Raw genomic sequence first — 7,353 nt, 5'->3', positions numbered from 1 at the left:
GATATGTACTATTAAATGTTAAAATAATTGAAAAACCTACTGTAATTAAAATAGCATATTCCAATATGACAAATAACAAGGTAGAATTCAGAAATAAATCCAGGCAGAGATGAACATTTAATATATTATTTTCAAATAAGCGAATTAAAACTGAAACCATTTACTAAACCTTGTTGGAACAATTAGCTATCAGATTGTAGGAAAATAACACATACCTTTAAATGAATTCCAGGTAGATTGAAAACATAAGAGGCACCAACAAAGAAGTGATATAAGTACTAGAAGAAAATATATACCACTGTATTAGCATAGGTGTGTGAAACACCTTCCTTTGATTGGCATAAAACTCTAACATTATAAAATGAAAGACTGACAGATTTAATGATAAAAATTTTGATAAAGTACACCGTGATATATATATATATATATATATATATATATATATATATATATATATTAATATAAGAGAAAGAGAGGGCATAAACAGGGGAGAGGAGCAGAGAGGGACAGAGCAAGAGAGAGAATCTTAAGAAAGCTCCATGTTCAGTATGGAGCCCAACATGGGGCTCGATCCCAGGAGATGGGATCCTGACTTAGGTGAAATTTAGACTCAGTGGCTCTAATGACTGAGCCACTGAGATATCCCACCAGGAATACGTTTAGTAAAAAGCAGTCAAAAACTAAAGCATGTAGATAAAATAATAAAGATGTAAGCAGCAGTTTCTGAAAGAAAAACATAGGTACAGTAGAGGCTGAACCAAGATCAACAAGTTTATCTTAAAAGAAAACTGAAGAAATATACATTCCTCCAATAAGATTGATGAAGGAAAAAAAAAGACAATTTGGAAACAGTACATAGTCAGGGATAGAATAAAGGATAAAATTAGTAAACAAGCATAAGGAAATACTTTATTAATATTAAAAGTATATATTAAATAGAAAATTCCTAGAAAAATAATCTTAGCAAAATTGACTTCCAACACATGAAACAGAACCCTGAATACTTATATACCACTAATTAAAACTCAATCATTAATTAAAATTTTCTTACAAAGGAAACACTGGTCCCAACCAGATTTTAGGCAAATTCTACCAAATATTTCTGAAACACATAATTCATAACATTAGTAGACTCACCCAAATAAAGACTAATTATGCTAAGACTGGGTGTCAGAAGGTAATTATAAACAAACAAACAAAAACTATCACACATATACAATTCAATATCCCAAACAAAACATTTGGAAAGTAAATGCAAGAGTCTACAAATAAAATAATCGATAATTAGAAAGTTAGGTTACCCCAGGGATCGAAGAGCATCAGCCCTAAAATAATTTCAAATTTTGTTTACACATTAATAGATGAAAGAGAAATTAAAAGAAATCTTCTCACTAGATGCAAAAATAAAAGCTGCTGGAACATTCAAAAACCATGATGAGAACTCTTAGTGAACTTGGAATAGAAGAGAACTCACCTATGAAAGGTATGTTTGAAAAACACGGTAGTCATCTGATTCGATAATAAAAAGTTAGGAACTGGATTAGAGAAGCTACAATCCGACGGCCTGTTGGAGACTGTTCATACAGACTCAGCCCATTATGCATACCTTTTCCTGAATCCTAAATATTGTTATTTAGGTAACTTGGTAGCTTAGGTAATTGGTAGCTTGAAATTAGCCATGGTAGTACTGCTTGCATTATAGAAATTGGCAAATACTACACATCAAGGGTGGGGGTAGTGAAGGGAGGCAGAGCAGGAGGGAGATGTGTTGTTGGAACACCATTGAAGACAGGGCCGAGTTAGATCAATTAAAGAAGAAAGAGAAAGAAATGAGATAGCATTTGGGAGGTAAGAAATAATACAGTCATTACTTAAAATGTTATGATTGCCAACATAGAAAACACAACCAATACATGGACCATCTATTTTAATTAAAAATAGCACTTAGCTTTTTTTTAAACATGAGTAATCACTGAAAAGAAATGAACTACAGCTACAAATACCAACGTGCATTAAACTTTAGAAATACATCATTGACTGAAAACAAGATACAGAAGAATACAAACAATGTAATTCCACATTTATAGAGTTCAAAAACAAGCAAAATTCAGCACCTTATTGCCTAGGAATACATACATATGTGGTAAAACTATATTTTATAAAAAACAAGGAATGAAAAAAATCAAGATAATGATTATCTTTTGGGAGTGGAAGCAGGTAAGAGGTTGTGATTAGGAAATAGCACACAGAGCTCTTTCATAAGAAAAATAAATGGAAAAACTAGGCAGGTGGAAAAATTTGCAAGAAATATAACAGATCTACTGTTAAGACATAAATATAAATGTAGATATAAAATTTGCCAAATCAATAGATATAAAATCAATACAAAAAAATTAAAAAATGGGCAAAGGTTATGTAACAATGGTTACTCAAACTAAAAATTAAATACCAATTGAACTTTTTTTTGCCCCATCAGAGTTAGAAAATTGAAAAATATTTTGACATGGATTATTGGAGAAAAAATATTCTCAAGAACTCTTGGTCAAATTATAAACTGACAGTCTTTCTTGGCAGGTATATTTTTCTCTTATACAACAAGTCTACTTACAGAATTATGTTCTGTGGCCAAAATAGTGTAAGTTGGTGCTTGTGTGTGTGTGTGTGTGTGTGTGTGTGTGTGTGCGCGCGCGCGCACGCGCGCACGTGTGCATGCATACCATTGATTGTAATGGAAACAAAACATAACAGAAAAAGCGTCCTGAAAGCCTATTAATAAAGAAATTATTAAACAAAATAGAGGCACATTCTGCATACTATTAAAAATGAGATAGAACTACTTATGTTGGTCTGAAACAATGTCAGTGATACAGAGTATGAAAATCAAAATACAGGGTGTGATGCCACTTAATGGGTTGAATAAAAGACCAGAGTGTTGGGAGTTGGTTCTGGTAGATATGAAATAGTTACAGTGATTGTCGCAGAGGCTTGGGGGTAGAGGAAGAGTTAGGGAATTTTCACTTCTTACTTGATATATTGCCCCTGAATTGGTTATCATTATGGAAAGTTGTTCACTCGTAATAAAATATATGAACATGGACTAACAAAAATAACAACTAGTGTTTACTTCTCAGATAAGTGAGGGGGTGCTTGTTGATTCTGAGGACTATGAAGTATTTGCATCATGGCTTAAGTGTTGAAAAAGATACGTGCATTAGGGGCTAGAGTTATGTTATCATCTTAATTTCCAATACTTTTTCTGTTTTGTGAATATAAATAAAATGCTAAGCATTTTGGTTATTAGTAACTGAAGATAACAGCAACCAGGAAGGAAACTCCATTTAAAGAATCTAAAAAAAAAATAAAAAACTATTTTGATTTTCAAAACTTCTAAAGATGTAGAAAAAGAAATGAGAAATAATTACTTATATTTCTATACATATATTAGGAAATACAAGTGACTATATGTGTCTATATCACTTTATATATATATATTTATAATGCATTATATAAATTAGATATATATACATAAAATTTATTTCATTATATATATTTCATTATATAAATATACATTTCATTGTATATATATGTGTGTGTGTGTGTGTGTGTATCCAAATTAGAGTTTCATTTACAAAGTTCATCAAAAAAAGAGCACTGCATAGGTTGGTGATTTTGTCACAAAAGATTGGCATAATAAGAATCTAGGAGAATTTGGAAAGAAGAATGTAAATTCTCTAGACAGATTGTCCAGTTTGGAGAATACAGGAAAATGTTATTAATAGTTGTATGACGACATACACCTGCATAACTAAAAATTCCTCAAGTAAATAAGTGCCAATTCTGACAGCCAGGGGATTTTCACATAGGAAAATCTGGGCAGACAGACATGCATGCATGCATGCTGTTGTCCTTTCCAGCAAAGCTGGAGAAATGCATGGGACTAAGCCAAGGATGCTTCCTGAGCCCCAGCAATTCCCTTCTCCTGGCTTAACCTGCCTCAGTAAAGTGGCATGCCCACAGCAAGTGATACTCGATGCAAAGTCTGACTGTGGAAGGAATGCCGTTCAGACTTTGCTATTCATAACGTTTCCTGTTTATGCTAAATTCAGCGCTTTGGATTGACCTCATTTACTTGTAACCTTCATGATTCCATTTGAAAATGCTTTCTTATAATTAATCTTTTATTGACAGTTTGATTTTATTCTTTCTGTGGTCTTCCATCTACTAAATTTATAATACAAAAGTCTTGTTACTATGTGAGTAGGGAGGGATTCATAAAAATGTGGATATCTCTCTATCAATAACATTCACCATTATCACACCGGAGCCAGTCCCAGGTAAAAGCTAAATACAGAAGTAGGAGACACAAGAGTCTCCAGGAAATTGTCTCCCTTGCTTATTGGGGCTAGAGTGTGTCTTTATCCTGCCACTAATGTACAATTGGATTAGGTAATGCAACCTTCTCCTGGTTGTTGAGTCATATTTCTCTCTGAAGAGCCCGAATATAAACTCAGTTAAAAATGCAGGAGGTTGGAAGGTAACCATAGATTTTAAACCCACAGCTGTAGTAATTTATCCTCCCAGGAAAGATATACTAGTTAGGATGCTATTATAAATGGACAACTCTGAGGGGAGGCAGCCATTTGAATCTGAATAACTCTGAAACCAAGTAATAACTTCACAAATAGGAATTTCAGATGGGAAAGATTTATGTATCAGGGAGGAATAAGGTGAAATAGATATTCTGAACAGAACACAAAATCTTACATGCAGAGATAAATGCTGAGCTGACACATTACATTAAATCAGTGATTCTGTTGTTGTTTTCCCTTTCTTTGATAATCCTTTTTTGGCATCGTTTTTTTTCCCCTCCCCTTGGAGTTTCACTGGCACCCAAGGGTCTGTTCCTCTTCTCTTTAGCTCTTCTCCCTGTTCGTATATGTATGCTACTGAGGGGAGTCATTTGTTCACAGGCCACTTCCAACCATAGTTTCTAGTCCCAAGCTCTCCATTACATTCTCTATGCTTCTCAAAGACAATAAGGATCCAGTATTGAAGACACACTGAAAGTCCTTCTATACACAAACCGCTTCTACATCCTAAAAGAAACAGTGCTGAACATACATCTAAAGCCTTTCCGTGACGGAACATTTCACAACTTGTTAAGAGTTCTTCCTTGTATTGGGCAGAAGTTGGCTGGAACTTCTTCGTACATATTTTATTGGACCCGTGGGGTCCGTGAGAAAGAAAGGTCACATCCCCTCCACATTACAATACTTGAAATGTCCAAAAATAATTACTATAGCTCCTTTACTATACTGCAGGCTAATCTTGTGTAAATTTTTTAACCATCCTTCATGTGATATGGTTTGGGGTAAATACAGTAAATTACAAAAATGTGGTTACAGAGTGTTCCCATCGCCGTATGCAGATGCTTCTGCAGCTTGTCACAAGAGGGTGATGTAGTTTCTACACTACTTTAAATCTGGGTTTGTCTTTCAGCCTGCTCTGACCAAGAGCATATAAGAGAAGTTATGTTATAAGAGTTTTGAGTATAACCCTCAAGAGGCCCTGTTTCTTCCAGTCTCACTTTCTGGAATCTGACACACCCACGTGAAGTGGGCTGAAGAAGCCTGGGCTTGCTTCCCCGAGGATGAGAATGGCTCAGTGGTCAACCACCACCCATTCTCAGACACACAAAGGAGGTGTCCCAATCTAACTACTGGCTGACAACAGTTGCGTGAATTACACCAGAGAAGAATTGCCCAGCTGAGCCCAGCTCAAGTTGCTGACCTCTAGACTCATGAGCAAATGAAATGATTGTTGTTTGAAACCACACAGTTTTGGTGTGGTTTGTTACCCAGCAGTAAATAATTGATCCAGTAAATTGTCCATTACCCATTTCATTACTCCATCCCTTAGAGTATCTATCCCTTCACAAGTATGACACCGAATACAGAATGCAGTATTTCCATCTCTAATTTGACTCAATTAGAATGGATCAAAGTTAGCCTTTCCTACATTATTCAGAGCTCATTTCTAAAATTATTTTTAATGTTTATTATTTATTTTTGAGAGAGACAGAGCATGAGCAGGGGAGGGGCAGAGAGAGGAAGACACAGAACCCGAAGCAGGCTCCAAACTCTGAGCTGTCAGTACAGAGCCCAATACTGGGCTCGAATTCATGAACTGTGAGATCGTGACCTGAGCTGAAGTCGGACACTCAACCAATTGAGCCACCCAGGTGTCCCGTCATATATTTCATTTCTGTTGCCAAACTATCAAAATTGCTCTAAGTTCTATAGCATCACATTTCCGATCTCTATTACAACATTCTTTATGTATAAAAATAATACAGAAAATATTAAAATATACTTAAGATGCTTCATGGATTTCTTCACAAATATTAATAATTTCTCAAAAAGTTTCTTTTCCGGGGTGCCTGGGTGGCTCAGTCGGTTAAGCGGCCGACTTCGGCTCAGGTCATGATCTCTCGGTCCGTGAGTTCGAGCCCCGCGTCGGGCTCTGTGCTGACAGCTCGGAGCCTGGAGCCTGTTTCAGATTCTGTGTCTCTGTCTGACTCTCCCCTGTTCATGCTCTGTCTCTCCCTGTCTCAAAAATAAATAAAACATTAAAAAAAAAAAAGTTTCTTTTCCTTGCTTCTTTGCTAATTTACTCCCTTTTTTCTCACCTCTTTCTGAAAAATCCAACAGTTGGATGTGGATCATTTAGCATTAATCCTCTAAGTTATTTTTTCTTTATTTTTCACTTCTTTATTTCTTTGTTCTAATTTATGTGATTTTCTCTTTTTAGCTTCCTATCCTTGATTTATATTCACTGTCATATTTTGTATTGAAATATAGTTGACAATATATTGAAATATTGTGTTAGTTTCAGGTGTATACCATAATGATTCCACAAGTCTATATGCTGTGCTCACCATGATAAGTGCAGTGTCCGTCTGTCACCATACAACATCATTACAATATTATTGACTATATTCCTTGCGCTATGCTTTTCATCTCTCTCACTTATTTTTTTAACTGGAAGTTGATACCTCTTAATCCCTGTCACCTATTTCACCTATACCCCCCACCCCCTCTCCTCTGACAACAACCAGTTCTCTGCATTTATGATTCTGTTTCTATTTGTTCATTTGTTTTAATTTTTTAGACTCCACGTAAGTGAAATGTTACAGTATTGGTCTTTCTCAGTCTGGCTTATTCCACTCAGTAAATACCCTCTAGGTCCATCCATGTTGTCACAAACGCCACGATCTCATTTTCTATGGCTGGGTAATACTCTGTTGTATTTATTTGTTTGCTTGCTTGTTTGTTTGCTTGCCTGCTTGTTTGT

General features: G+C 35.3%; 1 long non-coding RNA gene across 1 annotated transcript in view; it reads right to left on the bottom strand.

The window, feature by feature from the left end:
• Positions 1–215: 215 nt before the first annotated feature.
• LOC125929966 (uncharacterized) overlaps positions 216–7,353 on the bottom strand; it is a 46,997-nt gene continuing 39,859 nt past the window's right edge. Inside the window, exon 5 of the long non-coding RNA XR_007460019.1 lies at positions 216–278. This is a non-coding gene — a long non-coding RNA (uncharacterized LOC125929966). The remainder of the gene's footprint in view (positions 279–7,353) is intronic.

The sequence above is a fragment of the Panthera uncia genome, chromosome A2 (genome assembly GCF_023721935.1).
Source record: "Panthera uncia isolate 11264 chromosome A2, Puncia_PCG_1.0, whole genome shotgun sequence".
NCBI lineage: Eukaryota > Metazoa > Chordata > Mammalia > Carnivora > Felidae > Panthera > Panthera uncia.
This window is presented reverse-complemented; position numbering and strand designations above follow the sequence as displayed.